The sequence below is a fragment of the Lissotriton vulgaris genome, chromosome 8, assembly GCF_964263255.1.
Source record: "Lissotriton vulgaris chromosome 8, aLisVul1.2, whole genome shotgun sequence".
NCBI classification, from domain to species: domain Eukaryota; kingdom Metazoa; phylum Chordata; class Amphibia; order Caudata; family Salamandridae; genus Lissotriton; species Lissotriton vulgaris.
Genome location: NC_141696.1, coordinates 307,753,165 through 307,772,783, shown reverse-complemented (window position 1 = coordinate 307,772,783; position 19,619 = coordinate 307,753,165).

Here is a 19,619-nt window from a genome sequence, read left to right as displayed (position 1 = left end):
GTAACACATAGTGTAGGTAGGTGCATCACTTACACCACACTAGAAACAGTATGTCGGACAAAGGAGGAAACACTGAGGTTCCCCTTGTGTCAGTTGACCCTCCACAGGTCATCTCTTCAAGATATACTGCGCTTAGCTTCCATGAGTTACGACAAGTGTGTACCTCTAGGAAGATTAAGCAGGGGTCTAACCCCACAACTGCCTTTCTGATTGGTCTCTTAGAGACTCATGATGCAAGGAGGGCTGGTAACCCAGACCCTTCTAATTCAGATGGCAACATGCCCTCCTTACAGGGTCCCTTTGATGCCCAGGACCATCCTCTTCAGGCAGCAGATGATGCTGATGATGAGGATGATGATTTGGTATCAGGGGATGAGGCAGAAAAGGAACAGGTAGAAGTCAGCAGACTAACCAGGTCCAACTTAAGCAGACATGAGATGGGCACTAGGGGACCCTTGGGGCCACTCTCAGGTCAGCTTAACATTGGGAATGGACGAGATAGATCTCTATCAAGAGGCTCTATCAGATCCCTTCATACCAATGGCTCTCAACGTTCCTCTCAAAGGGGAATGACATCTCCCCAGAGGAGAATGTATGAAGCTAAGGAAAAGGCAGCCAATCTGAGGATTGAAAGGGAAGAACTTGCCCTGGCCAAAGAGAGGCTTGCCTTTGCTAGAGAGCAACAATTGAGTGGGACAGTCCCCACTGGTGGCAGCATTGTACCTAGCAATAGGGAAAGGAGTTTTGATACAAAACACCTTGGTAAGATAGTGCCCCCCTTTAAACAAGGGGATGACATCCACAAATGGATTACTGCTTTGGAGAGGGCCTGCACTGTGCAAGGCGTTCCCCCAAGTCAGTGGGCAGCTATCTTGTGGCTCTCCTTTGAGGGTAAAGGAAGAGACAAGCTCCTCACCACAAGGGTGGAGGATGCTAATGATTACCAAGTCTTGAAAAATGCACTGGTTGATGGGTTTGGCCTAACCACTGAGCAGTACAGGGTGCTGTTCAGGGATACCCAGAAAACTCAGTCTCAAGATTGGGCTGACTTTGTAGATTGTGCCACTAAGGCTTTTGAGGGCTGGTTGCTGGGCAGTAAGGTTACTGATTATAAAGGATTGTACAATTTGATGATGAGAGAGCAAATTTTAAACAATTGTCAGAACCAGTTGTTGCATCAGCATCTTGTTGACTCAGATCTGACCTCTCCCCAAGAATTGGGAAAGAAGGCAGACAGATGGGTTAGAACAAGAGTTAAACAGAACCAGGGCCAGAATCAAGGTGGTCAGAAGAAAGCAGACCAGAAGGGTAAGGATTCGAAAGGGGAACAAAATGACCAGAAGTCTTCGACAGGTCCCCAACAACCCAAAGAGGGTGGGGGTCAGGCTCCCCAAAAGAAGAAAGAAGGCCAATCTAAAAGGTGGTGCCAATACTGCAAAAGTAAAACTCACTGGTTTAGTGAGTGCACCAAGAAAGGAGGAGGGCAGACTCCTGTCACTGCAGCCCCTAAGGCACCTGTGCCCCCTAGTACAGCCAGCAGTGGTAGTGCACCTCCCAAGGGTTTAGTAGGGTTAACCCTGGGTTCTGAGGGGAGTGACAACTTAGTTGGCACCCTCACTCAGGCTGTCCTTGTCAGTACAGGGGATATGGATATGTCCCCTGACATAAGTCCCAATACTTTGGGCAAATACAGACAGACACCTTTTATTAATGGAAAAATGGCTCAGGCCTATAGGGACACTTGTGCCAGTGTCACAATGGTGACACCTAGCTTTGTGGACCCTGGACAGATCATGCCAGGTACAGAATTCCTGGTGACCAATGCAAGCAATGTCACTACCAATCATAGTATGGCAATTGTAGCTTTCTCCTGGGGAGGGGTAACTGGCCAAAAGAAGGTTGTAGTTAGTTCAGACCTCCCAGTGGATTGTTTGTTGGGCAATGATTTGGAGTCATCACAATGGTCAGAAGTGGAGCAGAGGACTCATCTGGAAATGTTAGGTTTGCCAGCACATGTGTTTGCTGTGACTAGGTCACAGGCCAGAAGATGCCCCACTGAACAGGTGCTGGATCCTGGAACAATGGACCAGACACCTTCCAAGAAAAAGAGCAGTAGGGTTAAGGCTGTGCCTTCCCCCTTGCCCCAGGTTGTGGATCAAGTCTCAGAGGAGGCTGACCTGCAGGAATTGAGGGAAACTGAGCCTAGAGAGTTTGAACTTGATCAAGTTGAATTCTTGGGTTCAGGGGGACCCTCAAGGGAAGACCTGGGGAAGGACCAGTTAGGCTGCCCTTCTCTTGAACCCCTCAGACAGCAGGCTGCTGCTGAGGCTGCTGGGAACGCCACAGGTACCCACAAGGTATACTGGGAAGATGGACTCCTGTACACTGAGTCAAGAGACCCCAAGCCTGGCATGACCAGGAGGCTGGTTGTACCCTTGTCTCAGAGAGGTTTCCTACTTACCTTGGCCCATGAGATTCCCTTAGCAGGACACTTAGGCCAGACAAAGACTTGGGACAGGCTTGTCTCACACTTTCACTGGCCTCGCATGAATGAGGATACCAAGGAGTTTTGTCGCTCCTGTGTCACTTGCCAAGCCAGTGGTAAGTCAGGTGGCACAACAAAGGCCCCCCTTATACCAATGCCTGTGGTGGGGGTGCCCTTTGAAAGAGTGGGGATTGACATTGTTGGTCCAATGGAACCCCAGACAGCATCAGGGCACAAGTTTATACTGGTGGTAGTGGATCATGCCACCAGGTATCCTGAAGCTATTCCACTTAGGACCACCACAGCCCCTGTGGTGGCAAGGGCCCTAGTTGGAGTGTTCTCCAGAGTGGGCTTCCCTAAGGAGGTTGTCTCTGACAGAGGTGCAAACTTCATGTCAAGCTATTTAACTGCTATGTGGAAGGAGTGTGGTGTCAATTACAAATTCACTACACCCTATCACCCACAATGCAATGGGCTGGTTGAAAGGTTCAACAGGACCCTAAAAGGGATGATTCATGGACTACCTGAAACCCTCAGGCGTAGATGGGATGTCCTGATGCCCTGCCTTCTGTTTGCTTACAGAGAGGTCCCACAAAAGGGGGTTGGCTACAGCCCTTTTGAACTTTTGTATGGGCATCCTGTGAGAGGCCCCTTGTGTTTGGTGAAGGAAGGATGGGAGAGACCTCTCAAAAAGCCTGCAACCAACATAATGGACTATGTACTTGGTCTCCGCTCCAGGATGGCTGAGTATATGGAGAAGGCATCAGAAAACCTTAAGGCCAGTCAAGAACTTCAAAAAGCTTGGCATGACCAAAAGGCTGTCCTGACTGTTTATCAGCCTGGACAGAAGGTGTGGGTGTTGGAGCCAGTGGCCCCAGCAGCACTCAAAGACAAATGGTCTGGGCCCCACACAATTCTTGAGCAAAAGGGAGAGGTCACCTACCTGGTGGACCTTGGAACTCCCAGGAGTCCCCATAGGGTACTCCATGTCAACAGGCTCAAAGCATATGTCGACAGGAAGGACATGAGCTTGCTCATGGCCATAGATGAGGGACAGGAGGAAGAGAGTGACCCTCTCCCAGACCTGCTCACTCAAAATCCTGATGATGGGTCAGTAGATGGTGTTGTCTTTTGTGGCAGCCTCTCTGAACATCAGCAGAAAGACTGTAAACAGGTTCTTCAGTCTTTCAGACATATGTTCTCTCTGACACCCAGTCAGACCAATTGGTGCACCCATGAGGTTGACACTGGTGACAGCCTGCCAGTCAAGAGTAAAATCTACAGGCAGCCTGATCATGTTAGAGACTGCATAAAAACTGAAGTGCAGAAAATGTTGGAATTGGGAGTCATTGAACCCTCAGATAGCCCTTGGGCTAGTCCAGTAGTTCTAGTGCCAAAGCCTCACACCCAAGATGGTAAGAGAGAGATGAGGTTTTGCGTAGACTACAGGGGTCTCAATGCAGTCACTAAGACTGATGCCCATCCAATACCAAGGGCAGATGAACTTATAGATAGATTGGCTTCTGCCAACTACTTAAGTACATTTGACTTAACAGCTGGGTATTGGCAAATCAGGTTAGCTGAGGATGCCAAACCCAAAACAGCATTTTCAACCCCTGGTGGGCATTATCAATTTGTGGTAATGCCCTTTGGTCTGAAAAATGCACCTGCCACCTTCCAAAGGTTGGTGAATCAAGTCCTTACTGGGCTGGATGGCTTCTGTGCAGCATATCTAGATGACATTGCTGTCTTTAGCTCCACCTGGGAGGATCACCTGGTCCACCTGAGGAAAGTGTTAGAGGCTCTGCAAGCAGCAGGCCTCACTATCAAGGCCACCAAGTGCCAGATAGGGCAGACACAGGTTGTATACCTGGGCCACCTTGTAGGTGGAGGCCAGGTTCAGCCACTGGAGAGCAAAATACAGTCAATCAGGGACTGGGCTCCTCCAACCACCCAGACTCAGGTTCGAGCTTTCTTGGGCCTGACTGGATACTACAGAAAATTTGTCAGGAACTATGGTTCCATTGTGACACCATTAAATGAACTGACAAGTAAGAAAATGCCAAAAAAGGTTCAGTGGACAGCAGGCTGTCAAAAAGCATTCGATGACCTAAAGCAGGCCATGTGCACAGCACCTATCCTTAAGAGTCCAGACTACTCCAAACCATTCATTGTCCAAACAGATGCTTCTGAGTTGGGTGTGGGAGCTGTTCTTTCTCAACTGAATTTTGATGGTCAGGATCAGCCCATTGCTTTTATAAGCAGAAGGCTGACCCCCAGAGAGAAGAATTGGTCAGCTATTGAGAGGGAGGCCTTTGCTGTGGTTTGGGCCCTGAAGAAGCTGAGGCCATACTTGTTTGGCACTCACTTCAAGATTCAGACCGACCATAAGCCCCTCTTGTGGCTAAATCAGATGAAGGGTGAAAACCCCAAACTGCTTAGGTGGTCCATTTCCCTACAGGGGATGGACTTTACAGTGGAACATAGGCCTGGTACTGATCATGGCAATGCCGATGGGCTCTCCAGATATTTCCACTTAGAACAAGAAGACTCACCTGGTCAAGGTTAGCTTATTGTCCCAAAGTTTGGGGGGGGGTCATGTAGGAGAGTAGGGTCTGCAATCCTATGATCACCCAGATTTTTTGCTTTTGTTTCACTGGTTTACGACTTTCTCTGGCTGTGGGCCTGCCAATCAGACCCACAGCCTGGCTGTTCTCTTTCTAAATTACCTCATGTACCCTAGGTGCATCTACCAATTGGTACTGGGCCACCTTATCAGACCCTGTAACTCAGGGCATAGGTGTACCCAGGGCTGCCAGGGGCTGCAGCACGTATTGTGCCACCCCTGGCTGGCCTCCTAAATTTGACACAACTGGCTGCATGACAGCTGGGGCAAAGTCGTGTAATCACCCTTTGCTGTAGGTGTAGTATACCTATACCTAACCCTAAAATGGACACACAGATTCCTATCAGTCACTCCTATGGCAGGCCTTGACAATCCTGAAGGCAGAGTGCTTGGAATCATGTGAGATGGTGCTCTGGCATGAGCTGAGCCTGTCTGCAGCTTGCGGAATCAAGTCCTAATAGCTGTTCCATGATATCGCATACCATATACTCTTAAGTGCATTATAATCCTCGCGGTTAAATGCTATCTTTGGTATTGCTTTATCAAAACATGTCGAGTAAGGTGTCATACGAATTGGAATACTAACCCCTCGCCAATTCTGGCGACGGGGTTAGCATTCCACCCTTCTAGAGGGACACGACATGTATGTAACTGTGAACCCCGGTTAAAGTTAACTGAAGCCTCAGCTCCACAAAATGGATGCTGCCACCACAGACACGAGTCTGACCCCCTGCAGCTGGGAGTCCTTCCAGCGAGGGGAGCCTGGACAAAGGGTTTCCTGTCAGGGGCGGTGCTAGCACCGTCCCAGACATGGTTTTGTGTATCCTGGGTAGGCAGGGCTTTACAGGAAGGTGACTGCTGAGTGGCACCCCGGTGCTCACTACGCATAGGCCGGTCTGAACCAGTTCCAGGGGCACACCAGCCCCTGGCCTGGGGAAGTCCGGCATGGCTGAGGGGTGTAACCACCCCCCCACCTAGTCCCACCCATAGGCAGGACCTAGTCACCGGGTCAGCCCCTTTTTTTAGTATAAAGATGGGAGCGGGCCCCCTGTTAAAATTAGATCATCTTTGGAATCAAGATACCACTTTCTTCGAAAGGACTTCACGATTTCTTCTTCAAGATTCTCCCTTGTGGCTAAGGAGTAGTCACCCTGCATCCGCAGGCACCATCCTAAAGAACACTGCGGTCTGCTGCAAGTCCTTCATCACGAATCCGACGACCCAGCACGACGAGACCCGGCTTCCCTGGCACCTCTGACCTCTACTCACCTCCACAGCAAAGCTGAGAACCGTGAGTGCGACGAGACCTCAAGGGACCGACGATCGCCAAGACTGCACGACATCTTTATTGCAAGCCCACCGAGTCTTCCACTGGTGAGTGCTTTGGGGTCCGAGAAGCCCCAACCCTGCGCAGCTCCAGCACCCAAGATCAGCCTCCCTGCATCTCCACGATCGGCGTGGGGCCCTTCTGCTGTTTGCTGTGCACCGCGTTGTTTGGCTACTAGCCGGCTGGCTTGTGGCCTTCTGAACGACGCCCGACGACAACTCTTCTGCTGGTCTGGTTGCTCCAGGCTGGCCCTTGCTTCCTTGTTCAAGAGAGGCACCCCGGACCCTCCTGGTCCACTCCAGACGCCATTTTAGGTCCACCGCGTGGGCTTGAATTTGCCAAGGCTTTGTTGCCCAATCCTGGGTCCAGCGACGCCGACAGCTTCCAACTTCGTGGGACAGCTCGATCCTCCATCCTGGTCGCCGACAACGCCTCCTGGTCCGTGAGATCTTCGAGTCAAGCGTCACCCACTCACCTAGTCGAGGTGGCTACCATCCGGTGCCCTCCTGGTGCCCACTGACTACTGGCTAGTAGTCTCGAACTTGGTCCCCTCTGCTTTCAGGTGTCATCTATCTTCAAGATCCAGGCTTGGATCCGACTGAACTTTCTTCACTGGTCACCGGCCAGCATCTTTTCTTCCGGCTCCTGGTCCGTCTACGAGGATTCCCGACGTCTTTTCAGACCTATGCAGCTGCAGCCCCTGGGCTAGGTAACTTCGGCATTTCGGTGCCCCAGCATAGCCTCACTATCCAAGGGTCAGAATCTACTTTCGTTTTCTCCCTACCAGGTCGGGTTCGCCCGAGAACACTAACTTTCTAATTCCTAGCTACCATAGACTTTTGTCCCGCATCTCGCGTGAGAGTGCACACACTGCACCCGAGTCCCCTAGGCCTCCTAGACGTAATCTAACGATTCCCTAGTCAAGTCCTAGCGATTCCAAAAGCTATTAGTACTGTACTTACCTGCTAGGAATTTCGCATTCCACTTTCAGAGTATATGGTTTTCCGTGCCCCTCGGGCATTTGTATATACTGTGCTAACTTAAGTATTTTTGTAAGAGTTTTGGTTTGTGCTTAGTACCCTGTCCTCATAAAGAGTACAGGGCTGTTGTGATCTTTAATAAATAACTGTTTATTTTCATAACACTTGTGTGGTGTCCTTTCACTGGGTATTCAAGGGGTATATGTGTGGTAAACAGCTGGCTTAACACGCCCTCTCGAGTCTTTAGCCTTAGACTGCTCGTATCCACGCTACTAGGATAGCTGGTCTATAAGGTTGACTTACAACCAATCATCAATAAGGGTTGCTGGACTGATACATAGTGTTCACTAGAATAGTGAGCACTGCATATCAGGCCACCTTCTCACAGGCCCGTACCGTCCCTGGCCGCCATCTTCTTCTTCATCTCCGCCATGTCTTTCACCAGCATGCAAAGCATTTGCTCGGTGCTAACCTTCTTTCCGACCCTTCTGCCCGGCATTTTTCTCACGATAGGTGACCGAAAGGTCCTGGACAAGGCTTCCAGCGCTAAAAGAGAAAACAGAAAAATTACAAATTTCAAAATTGGCTCTTCGTTCCGTCTCGAGCTCACGTGCAACGGGGAGGTGCAGCTTCAGAGCACAGGAACAAGAGGATGCTTCCTTGGCTTGTCGCTCCTTTTATCCTTCTTCGGGCGGGCGTAGACCCACCTTCAATCCGCCTCCCGGGCGTGGCTAGCGGTGTCGGTGTCTAGGACAACCCTCTCTTGGGCGGGAAAAGGCGCGCCCCAGCTACGCCGCTTCGGGCATACCAGCCGGGACACGCCTCCCGCCCAAAATGGCTTCCCGGGGGGATCGGGGTACTCCACCATACGTTCGGGGGGACCGAGTGGTCGCCCCTTTCCAAAAGTCTGTTTTTGTCTGTGTTTTCTCTGTGGTAGTCCAGGAGTCTGAGGGGGCGGTCCTGGGGGTAGTGGCAGTAGGTGTTGTGGCCATCTTGGGGCTCTGAGCTGCATGATCAGTAGCTCCATGGCATCTGTTGTACTGCAGGTGTGGCTCTAGGCTGGGCTACCTTTTATGGTGCAGGTTGTCGTTCGACTTGACACCAGGTAAGAGCAGGTGTTAAATTCCTGCTGCTACAATGCCTTATTGCCTGTTTTGGGATCTTATCGCTGATCTGGCTGGTAGTTGAGAATGTTGCAGAGTGGTGTTGTTGCGGCTTTTTGCACGGGAACGCCTACTCTGTTATCATTAACCTTAGTTGCCGGTGTCATCTGTGGGGATATTTTTTGCGGGTGCTATATCGCAGGAAACTGGTAATATCGGCTGTTAGCACCTGCTTGTGAATAGGGAAATACATTTATTGCCACTTTGACTGCGATAAAGTGCAGATAACTCGGCGATAAGTCCTTGAGAATATGCCCAATTGAGTTTTCCAACTCACCTTGGTGTGCAGAGCTTTTGTACACATTACTTACATTTCTAATGTCAAAGTCATGTAAATATATATCGGCGGTGTTCATACAGAAAAGTCACTTTGAGAGAACAGAAATGCACAACCTTGTGTATCTGTACTATAACATATGTGGATGATATGGGAACTCAATCTATTAGTTTATTTATCAATGAAAAAATATTCAGAAATATGAACAAATGAACATGCTGTGAATTTTGTTTTATTAATGCCCTTAACAACTATTGAAAATGCTTGCCTACCATCTCCTCTTCTGAAAATCCCCTTTTTGTAAGCGGTATCACACTTTCGACAAGCAGCAGCTGCCCTTGCTTGGGGACAAAAGCATAATCAGCTGTTTTCTTTATGATGTTGTTTTGCAGATAATAGCTTGCCATTTGCAAACGAAAGATGACTTGTCTCATCTTCATTCAGCCACTTCATCTGTCTACAAAATATGCCCTCCTTTGTTTCACCTTTGGGGCTGTTACACTTTAGCTTGATTTTCCAAGGAGTTTTTTCTCATCCAAGACTCCAATCATGACTTTTCCCAAACATATGCTTATAAATGTTTCCATCTCCGCATATCAGCAAATTACCTAGTTTTTAAATACATTCTTCACATAATCTAATTTGTGGCTATAAATACAGTATTTAAAGCCCTGCTGTTCTACATTTTGTAAATTCCATTTTCTTTTTTAAGTCATTTTGACATTAGCTTTAAGCTTCTGTAGTTAGGAACACAATTCATTTGTTTCTTCTTTATCATTTTATATGATATAACTGAAAACCCGAACCTTAAATATTATACATCATCAGGACCATTCTTTGAGAGAAGAGTTTGCTCTGTAAATGCTATAGGAGCTCCCTGGAACTTCAGCAAGATGCCGGACAAAAGCACTCTAACCACAGGCAGTCACACCCTCGACCAATAATGGAAATTTGATCAACAGTTTATTTCTCAGGCATATCAAACAGAAGGGCATTCAATATTTAAGTAACATCTTCGCACAGGTACACTGAGAACATGTTGTCAATCTGCACGCTGTTCCCACTGCAGCGGCTACCTTGAGAGTCACTTGCGTATGAGAACGTCATATCTTACTCCCTTACCTTCCCACGCCATCCGGAGCTGAGCTCTGCAAAATACCCCTAATTGATAATAGCTGAAGCTCCTGCATGCATTAGTGCAATAGCAATGAGTTCATGTACCTCAACAAGCTAGAGCCGGTGCAGTGTTTTTCTTTGGGACCCAGGCCTCCACAAAACTCCATACTACATATCAGTAGGTTGGATAGGCCTACACTGAGTGAGTGTTGGAAGGCGTGTGGGATGGTGGAAGTTGTGGAGAGAAGGAAAAATAGAGGGGAAAATGACTGAATGAATTGTTTACAACAGCAACACCAGATTTAAATGTTGTGTCGCAAGAAACCTTGGGAACAGTGCATGTATCAAGAATGATGTGAACAATTTAAGTATCGGCCATCACCTTGGGACATGCTATTTAAATGTCTATGTTACAGCGGCATATCACAAGATGATGGGGCCCCCTTCATAATGTGAAGCAGAGCCCCCTAGACTCTGACACCTCAAAGTCATTGACCATAGGCTGAATGGACTCCCCTGAAGGGTGGGGCCCCCTGTGCCTTAGGGCTTGTGTTACACCCCCTGGTGTGTTATCTGTTTCAATGTTCTGAATTCCAAGATAGACATTCCTGTTATTGTCTTGTGGAAGGACACAGAAGGATTACTCAAGTGTGTATACAGCACAGACAGATTGAGTGAGTAGCAGCTGGTGTTACATGGGGCGTGGAAAAGTTTGCAGGCAAAATAAGAACAATCTGAAATCCATGCACAAAGGAGCTGCCACCAATGTTGTAATTAAGGTAATTGCTATTCACTTGACCTAGTAGATTCAGATACATTGAAACAGGTGTTGCTGAGTAGGAGCTGCGGGGTTTCTAATTTGCATCATCATCATAAAACGTTATTTGGTAAATCCAAACCATCAAAGTATACACAATCAATACATAACAATCAATGACTAAAATAATAAAAACAACATATTAAAAACTTCCATGAAACAGTTAAAAAAACACAGACAATACCATACTATATAGTATGATTAAAGTGCTTTGTGCCAGGTATAATCAAGCAATCATGCTAAGAAGTCCCTAAGAGTAGCATCCAATCTGCCCATGGCTTGATTATGTCTCTGGTAGTACAAAAAACACTCGAACAGCCTAGGTCATGAACTTCTGTCACCTATACCAAACATTCAATAAAAACCTGCTTGCAGCAAAGACAATATGATTTGATGTGTTGGTCTTTAAAATCTTCAGACCAACCCTGTAATTCCAAGTTTCGGCAAACAGGTTGAATCCACCTTATATAGTTTCTATACATAAACTCGTAAAATATTAATTATTCACACTGGTTATAACTTTAGCTCCACTCCTGCAGTGCACCAATCATCCTCTTATAAAGTAGTACTGAAAATGATTCATGTATAATCTCTGGTATATCTGAGAAACTGTTTCCAGACAGAGTTAGCATGTTATGGCATTTGGGCGAACAGTCACCCAGCTGTGGCCATGAAGGTGCTTAAATAATCTGTCAGACATTATTGAGTGCATTTTTTTTAAACTGTGCTTGCTCCATGTGGGTACGCAAATAAAAAGTTTACATGGTGCAGGGATAATTATGGAAAACATACCAATCACTTGACTAAAGAGCGAACTCCTCTGACAAATGAGAAAGAACTAAAAATCCTCATAAAGAAATTAAAGTCAGAGAGAGCGGCTGGGCCAAACAGCATTCCAAACGCAATCTTCAAGAATAACCCAGAGCTATGGTCGGAAATCCTAACACCAGTCTTCAACGAGATCTATGTAAATTCTAATATCCCCGCTTCCTGGAGGGGGACTGTCATTCACTCCATATATAAAAAGGGAGATCACGGTAAGCCAGGGAATTACAGATTAATCTCCTTGATTGATGTGGAAGCCAAACTATACGCCTCGTGCCTATTGAACCATCTACAATGTTGGATGGAGGAACAAAACATCATCCCCAACTTCCAAACAGGATTCAGGCAAGGCATGGGCACTCAATTGAACCTTGCAACCCTAGCTCTCTTGACAGAACAGGCGCAAAGTAGGAAAGTCCGCCTCTTAGCCTGTTTCGTGGATATCAAATCAGCATTTGATAGAGTGAGCAGGAATCATTTATGGAGCAAACTTAAAAGATGGGGAATACCAAACGCACTCCTCACCACCATCGTAACGCTGCACACTGACACCTGGACAAGGGTCAAGCTGGGAAACGGGTCGAGTACCACCGGAAGTATTCCTACACAGAGTGGCCTGAAGCAAGGCTGTGTCTTGGCCCCAAGCCTTTTTAATCTGTATTTATCGGACATTGCCCGACACTTTGAAAACCCAGACTGCCACCCCCCGAAACTGGCCAACAAGCCAGTCGCAATCCTCCAATATGCAGACGACATAGTCTTGTTAAGCCAAACCCCAGTGGGACTACAAAGATCAATAAACAACCTGGCATCCTACTTGGATTCGGAACAGCTAGAGATAAACAAAGACAAAACAAAAATCGTTCCTCTGGTTGACAGTAGGAAATTAAAGTTCAAATGGAGGGTAAAGGGGGCCCACGTGGAAGAAAAAAGTTCATACAAATATCTGGGCATAATAATCGGGCAGGGCACAAGTCACAAAGAACACACAATCTCCCTCAAAGCAAAGGCCCAGTCCCTGATCTATGCCTACAGATCCTTGCGCAGAAAATTGGACTGCCCTAACCATTCGCATTTGTTGAAAGTTATGGCTGCTCAAATCCAACCAAGTTTGTCAGACGGTCTTGTCCCCTGGTGTGGCAAAGATTCACATTTCCAGAACGAATTGCAGTCAAAAATCTATAAAGCAGTTTTTGATTTGCCAAAATGTGCCTCGCCTGCCCAGGTAAGACTGGAATTTGGGCTTCAGGATCTTAAATACAGGGCAATCAGCAACTTTATAAAATTCTGCCACACCCTCCGGTTATCCGAAGTGGACACTCTAAACAGACTCTGCTGGGACGAAATAAGGTCACAGAACGAGCAAGAAACCCCAAACCCTGAGTACATCTTTGGCCACTTTGGAACTCCAACCAGGATGGGACAACAAGATGAATCGAGCGTCCTTTAACAAAATTGTGAATGTCACAAGCAAAAAGAAATCTTTATTGGAAGATAAATTTGCGCTCACAAAGAGACAGCATGGATGGACAGTCACAAATTCATACAGGTCTTCAAAGCCACAAGCCTACTTATCTGCCCATTTTAGTTCCTATTTAAAGATGTGCTTTCTAAAGTTCAGGATGGGGGTGCATGTCTCCAAGGATTTATCCCGTTCTTGGTTGACAGATTTTAACTCAGAACGTTGTCGCTTATGCGGATTCCAAAAGGAAACCTTGGCCCATTTGCTGTGCGCATGTCCAGCCATGTTGACCCAAAGGAGACAATATCTAAAGGCGATTTTTATCAACCTGAACATTCGATCTAGCAGACAAGCAGTAATAAGCTGGCTGGAGGGCTCGTCATGCATCTTGTCTTGCCGAGGAGTCAAGTTTATGAGACTAGTCAACAGCTGCTTATTGCAAGCGGATTATCTTTAATCATAATTGCATGTAACACATCCCCACACTTTTAATTTGGTTGTTACATAATTTTAATTTTTTGCTGTAACTTGATCTAAACATAATCTTAGAATGATTTTATAATAACAGAATTTTACACATTTGAAATGTATGGGAGACAGAGAACAGATGTACATTTGCATATATGACACTTCTAGTTGTTTGAGTAGATGAAACTCACTAATTTTATGTAGGGGGGTATTGTGATGATTTTAATGAATCAAGCAATAAACATTAAACTGAAACTGAAACAATCACTTGACTAAACTATGTTGGCCATAGATACACTGCTAATGTAAGATGGAATTAGTCAGAAACTCTTTTTTGGAATATATACTTTTACGATTTACACTGGCCCCATACTTCGGTATTACTATTTCAGCATTTCCCCCGGCTAATTGGACAACTTATCGACAGATAAAATATCCAATTATACACATGTAGTGATGCTCTGTCACTATTTTTCACTTTTTAATACCATAAATAGTAATCTGTACTAGATATACACAGTGTGGTTTTCACGTCAAGGTTGATAATAGTGATGTTCATGTAAAATTAGACATAGTTAATATTGGTGTTGCATTGGCATTGGGCAATATTTCTATTGTGCATTGCATTGTGATGTGCTGAGAAGTGACAGTTATTTGAGTTAATGCTTTAGTAATTGTCTGATGCACTGCATTAAAGTAAAGAAATGTTGTACTTTATTTAAGCAATGTTGCAAGAATACCTGTCCATGAGGGCGAGGATGCCTCTCCAGAGGACACACCCGCAAATTAGAGGAAACCCAAGTTCAGATTACACGCATGGATTTAGAGAAAACAATGGAATAAGATCACAGCAAATGAAGGGTCCTGCAGTTTCCCACACATGATTCCTTTAATCTGAGAATAATTGAGAATTTGAAGCGAGCGTTTTATGAGATAAAACCCCCACCCAGACCTGCCAAATGAGAGGCTTTGAATGCATGGAAGTGAAAAAGAGAAATACCAGGTCAGAATACAGAGTAAGATCTATAGTTGGATGGAAGCCAGGTTAGATACAGAACGCAAAGAATGGAAGGAGAATGTAATTTGGGTTATAAGGCTGTATCCTACATTAACAAATGGCAGAGCAGAAAAGAAGAAATTATGTTAGGGGTGGAATTTAAGAAAAGGAAGATGAGACGTTTGATGGTGACTCCAGTGATAGCTTCTTAAGTAGTCTATTGACTTGCCGGCCACTTCCATATAATACTGTTCACCGGCAGTCTGGAGGGAACCCACCTCCCATAGTGCAAGTCTGCCTGCTGATCCATGACTTTCAGAGGGAGTCATGCCCCTTGTAACACCCGGTCTCTCATTAGGATCTCCAAATACTACTGTCATTCTCACAGCCCCAGGTATGTTCACAGTTACTACCAATTCAAAAACTACTCTAGATGCAGGAGCACGAGACTAACAGGAGCCACTCCCATTCTGAGTGTGTCTGTTTTAGAAGTGAAGGAACGCCCTGAGTCACACAACTCATAGAGAGGGCTGCCCCTACAAGGGTGCTAGATATTTTGAGACTAAAGGAGGAATTTTTCAAGGGAAATCTTGAGTTAGGGCTCATAGATGCGTTCAAAGAAGAGGAACTTTGCTCCTGTTCAAAAAAGCTGCTAAGCTGACTGTGAGGCTCATTATATCTAGCAGGGTACAGCTACAGAATTTGTGGTTGACTGTCCAAAAGTCTATAGAAGAATTTTAGGATATTTGTGCAAGACAAAAGGTTAGTGGTTAAGGGGGGTTGAAAGCCCCACTCAAGCAACAACCACAATCCTTGTCAGGGTGAACCACAAAGGTCACTAAATTAACCTGTATTTACCCCTCTGATAGCTAGGCACAAAAGCAGTAAGATGTAACTTAGAGGCAATGTACAAAGTATTTTTGCAGCACTGAAACAGTAATACTTTGAAAACACAAAACAAGAAAAATCAAACCCATTTAAAGAAAATGATAACACAATTACAAAAATCCAATCAGTAGAACTGGAGACAATCAATTTAAAAGTGTTAGGTAGATATAGGACCTAAAACACAATGAACCACTCGCTCCCATGTGTTTGTGGTAGGCTAGGGGAAACCTTAAGTTCAGGCCAACCGTAATGAAGCACAGGCCGGACAAAGGGGCCAGGTTAGTCCCACTGAAAAAGTTACTGTTGTAATGCAATTTGATCTTTCACTATGTCTTTATATTGTTGTAGTAAATGAGCTATATTATCCTTCCACACTCTTTCCTATTTAGCTTGTACTTCTCATCCTACCCAATTATAGTTCTATAGGTACATTCCACTTGAGAAGTGACAACTGTAACCTTGAGGTGTCAGATTCCTGAGAGAGTGTTCTTGATCGGGTCACGCTCCGTATTTGTTGAAATAAAGGTAATGAACTTAACTTACCAGTGAGTGACTTATATTTTAACATTGACGAGGAGAATGGGATAACAGCAGTGCAAGGGACAGTTTTTGAAAGCTCTATCCCTGTCATCTACACGCCCCACTCTCAAATGTTACATTATCATTATCTGACTGATTTAGTCATACTACAATGTGGGGTTGAGGACTTGTCTCAATGTTTACTTGCAAGACCGTATTATTCCATGACTATAGAAGGCAGAATAAGATTGTGTCACCTTGGGTAAGTCAAGTAATCAATCGTGGAGGGAGAAAGAACACGTGATCTATTCAGCTTCCTTTAATTCTTAGATGCAAAAGATCAAAAGGGGAAGGATCACTTGTCCTGCATAACCTGGGTATGCAGCTCGCATACCGATATGTCCCAAATAAAAAACCCTCATACACGTGTTTGATCTGCGAAAAAGCGGCATATCTTGATTCTCCACTCAATGGTCACGTGTTTGCATAATCATAGGGTAGTAGTTATGCATCCTCCAGCCGGAGGTTTACCCCTGGTTAAAAACAGTAGTGATCAGTGATGTGTAGGGTATTTCAAGTTAAAAAACCTCGTACAGCCAGAAGTGAACCTTTATTGGATCTGGATTCAAGATAGAGTTTAAAAAGTTTGCAACATGTGTTAGGGAGTGTTTAGTGCTCCTACACACTGTAGTTAGTGATTACAAGAGGTCGACATGTTTCAGCCCTTTGCAGCCTGAAAGGTCAAGTGGGCTTTCTTCAGGACCAAAGTGAAGGGTGTATTGAGACCGAGGGCGTCTCAGTGAGTGTGGTCTCCTATAAAATACATTTTCTATTTATTTGGAGAAGTGAAAGGAGGGATATATTAGTCCTACTCCTGAATTAGGTCTCAAGGTACCTGTAATACAAAAAAACAGGGGGAGGGGTGGTGATGGGTTGTAGAACTAGTGTGAAAACAAATGCTGTGTTTTTGATTAAAACTTATTTCGTTACAGCAACTAGAAAATGGCAATACTTCAGAAGGACAAACACAGTCATGGCAAAGATTTACTCACTCATTCGTTGTTTTTCAAAATTAACTATGGCAAAATTTCTCTACTCATTCAGTAGGTTCTATGTATATTCTTAACTTGTTTAAATGTGGTTCGATTTATTCTCTCATTCAAACAGTTCGAGTGGCGGGATATTGTGTGTCGAGTTACTAGTCCTACAGTTTTAACACACGTAAGACTGTACTAGCGAACGGGTTCCCGGTGAGTCAAGGAGGCCTACTGGAATAATATTTACAAGAATTTAGAACAGGGGATGGGGGGTTTGATAATACGTTACAGTTTTTGGCGGCGTTGGCGTGTCCATCTGCTACCTGCGGTCTCGCTCCTGTCACGACTTGTGCTGACTCCACCACTCTGCGCCCGGGAGATGAGTTTCTTTACCGGGGTCGTTATATAACTAGCCAGAATTATACAGCAACCATAAAAGGACTAGCGGTTTGGTGCGGAAGTCTGTCTTCTGGTTCTGTTTTAAATTGTATGGAATACATTTTATTTTTTATGATATAGAGATGGGTCTGTGAATCATCGCTTAATAAGCTATTTCATGGTATTCCAGGGATGGGTCAGTAAATGTTGAAAAATCATTGGAACTGATTCCTTTTTGTCACTCAGTAGTACATCCCTTAACATTTAGTTATTTAGGCTCAGCCAAGGGATATTATCGTTCAGTCCCTGAGAGTCATTTTTGGGTCTATGCACCCACCTTTGTTCTTTTTCAAAGAGGATTTTCTCAGCATTCCAGTTCTTGTTGCTGAGTGTTTCTAGAACAATCCAGTTCAGATCTTCAACCGTATGGCCTGCTTCAATGTAGTGAGTGGACATTTTTGTGGTATTTTTTCGGCATTTCACATTACTGCGGTGTTCACATATGCTTTGTTTCACCTTTCTGCATGTCATGCCAATGTAACGTTTATCGCATGGGCATGGGATCATGTAGATCACATGACTAGTATTGCAGTTGGTGTGGTTTCTTATTGTCCATTTTAAGTCAGGCAGTAGTTGTATTTCTTTTACTGTTTTTGTAAGTGCGCAAACTGAACATGAACCACAGGGAAAATGTCCTGTTATTGGACGGTGATCCCATAAGTGAGAGAGCTCTGATTTGTGTTTTGTTGGTGGTGGTCTGGTTTGAACCAATATGTCTTTCAGATTACGCGTCCTTTTGATGGCAAACCTTGGTTTGGGCCCCTTGGTATTTGCAGAGGTCAGGATTCTCCAATTCTTGTTAATTATCTTCTTTAATTTGTTAGAAGCAATGCTGTATGTGGTTACACATGTCATCAGAACTGGTTCAGGGGTCCTTTGTGCTGTTTCCAACAGGCTGTCCCTATTTTGGCTTCTTGCTTTTTTCTTGCATTTGTTGATGACTCTTGGAGGGTAGTCACGGTCCTTTAATTTTTCACACAGTTCATTTGCTTGTTTTTTATATTCATTAGTCTTACTGCAATTCCTGCATAGTCTTAGAAATTGACTGTAAGGAAGGTTTTCCCTAAGGGGGCGTGGATGGAAACTCTGATATGAAAGTAAGCTGTTTTTTGCAGTAGGTTTGAAGTAGGTTTTAGTTTGCAAGGTATGGTTTTCAGAGTAGATGGTAATATCCAAAAAGTCGAGTTCTTGTTTATTTGCTGTGTAAGTGAACTTAAGCCATTCGTCTCTTGTATTTATCCATGAATGAAATTGTTGGAGGCTCTTCATGTCACCTTCCCAGATGAGAACGATATCATCTATATATCGCCGCCAGAATAGTATCTTTTGTTGGTAGGGGTTGTCGGGGTTGTTGACATGTTCTTCCTCGAAATTGTTGACGTAGAGCCCTGCTGCGCTCAGAGCAAATGTGCTCCCCATCGAGGTACCTTGACACTGTTGGTATAGGGTGTCATTGTATTGGAAGTAATTTTCAGTTAGGGACAACCTGCAGCATTCGAGTACGAAATGTCTTGGAGTTTTGTGATGCCAATCGTTGTTGAAAAGTAATGTTTCTAAAGTGTCCAAAGTCTTTTGTTGTGGGAGGCTAGTATAGAGGCTCTATACATCTAGCCCCACCAGGATCATACTTTCTTCTGAGTAGTTGATGTCTCGTAAGAGATTCAAGAGATCTCTTGTGTCTCTTAAGTAGGTCAGTGTTTTTTGCGTTAGTGGTTTTAGGTATTGATCCGCAAATTGTGACAGTGGTTCAAGTACCGAACCAATGCCAGAGACTATAGTTCTTCCGGGAGGCGGGAGCAGATGATTCTGTAAGTCATAAGGAGTAGGCATCAAGGAAGTTCTGGGTTCAACCCCTGCACTCCATATTGGCTCACCCCTATATATCTAATGGCACAGTGATCGGCAGATGATCCTGTAAGTCATAAGGAGCAGTAAACAAGAAAGTTCTGGGCTCAACCTCTGCATTTCATATTGGCTCTGGCTATAGTGAAAAACTGAGAGCATAAAATGAGAACTGGTGCTCACAGCAAACAGCATAAAATGGGTAGTTCAAGGGAGAATGGGCATTGTTTTAAGAATACATACCGTATTTTCCGGCGTATAAGACGACCTTTTAACCCCTTAAAATTTTCTGGAAAGTTGGGGGTCGTCTTATACGCCGGATACAAAATTAGACTGTTTGTTTTCATGGTTT